Source organism: Amphimedon queenslandica, unplaced genomic scaffold (genome assembly GCF_000090795.2).
Source record: "Amphimedon queenslandica unplaced genomic scaffold, v1.1 AMPQUscaffold_12619, whole genome shotgun sequence".
Classification (NCBI taxonomy): domain Eukaryota; kingdom Metazoa; phylum Porifera; class Demospongiae; order Haplosclerida; family Niphatidae; genus Amphimedon; species Amphimedon queenslandica.
In genome coordinates this window covers 15,683-17,354 of record NW_003547145.1, presented here as the reverse complement: position 1 = coordinate 17,354, position 1,672 = coordinate 15,683, and positions in this window count along the sequence as shown.

The following is a 1,672-nucleotide window of genomic DNA, read 5'->3' as shown; positions in this document are numbered from 1 at the left end:
CTTTCATATCTCATTACTGGGTCAATTTCTCAGCATTACGAATTACGTAAAGCAATTGTTAGTAATATGCCTAACTTTGAAGAAGAATTGTTCAATAGTACATTAAGTGCAACCAGATATTCAAGCATATATGATTACATAAATAAGTCAAAAATGTATAGAAATTGTGTGTGGGCCACTGACAGAGATTATTACACTAACTGCAATATTAGGTACAACCATATATTCATATTCACTAACTCCTACTTTTGTTGGCTGGGCTGGATATGTAACCCAAACTTTATATGGCATTCCTTGTGATACTAATACACCTGCATTGTATTTGAAGCATGTTGGTACAAATCATTTCCAAGCAGTTTAGTCTATTAATATTTCTTAAGCATTGATTGATGATGGAAGGGGGTATGGTGTATGGGAGGTCCATCATCTTAAAAACTTTGGTTGTTTAATGTGACTTGTATTTCCGGCCAGTGCAATGTGAATGATTTGTGAGTGTTTGTGAAAACCATTGGTGCATATCCACCCTGTATTGCTCAGTACGAAGAGATCTAACTCAATTTAGGATGTGAGATTAATCAATATATAACAGTGAATATTGAGTACTTGTTGCTGCAGTGGACAGAGAGAAAGTGTGAAAGAGGTTTACTGTTCATTAGAATTTTGCATTGATTCAAATTTGTGTGACTTTCATTTATGTAGGACAGAGGGTTAGGATGGGAAGAAGTTGTCATTATCAAATCTGGATCTAGTTTGTGGCTTGTACTACATGTTTATTACAAATAACAGGTGCTTATGGATCTGGGTGCTGCTGAAAAAATTTTGAAGGACAAGACAAATTTTCGAGTAAATTTAAAAGTTGTTATTATACATGTAGTATTATTCAAGCAGTGATTCTGTACACATATTAATGATCATCATGCATGTTAATGCTGCCATCAATGCTGTGCACATTACATATATGTAAATGCTTGCCAGCTGATGTTGCGCATGATGCTGCCATCAATGCTGTGCGCATTATTAAATTAATGCTTGCCGGCTGATGTTGCGCATTTGAATGATGCTGCCATCAATGCTGTGCGCATATTAAATGCTTGCCAGCTGATGTTGCGCAACTTTTGTTGATGATTGTTGTAACATGTGCATGTTCTCATTAACAAAAAAATATTGTTTGCACTTAAAAAAATTTTCACGTACACAGTGTTATGTTATATTAAGCAGGTCATGAAAGTATCTTAACTGAGGATAGCATTAGAAAGCAATATTATGTCTACAATACATGCATGCCCATGCATGTATGATCCAATCAGAAATATTGTAGATGTTACCATTATCATTATTAGTTAGTATTCACATTCATACTTTTGACAGGTACTTGCTTGGCACAAGGACTACAATGTATTGTTAAAGAGTGAGGTTTGATGTGATTAATACTAAAGTTTGTTCACCAATACTGTTTGTGCTATTGTTATTATTAGCCTGTGAGTTTACATTGCTTACTTTTGATGTGTTTCTATTACTATGCTTTACACGTAATTATAGCTGGGAATGATTTGCTGATTCAGCAATGCCTTTGCTTGATATTGGAATGTGCAATATAATGAAAGGCAATTCTGTATTTAGATTGTTGTTATTAAATTGATTTATTTATTAAATGTAACTTAATGCTTTGTTG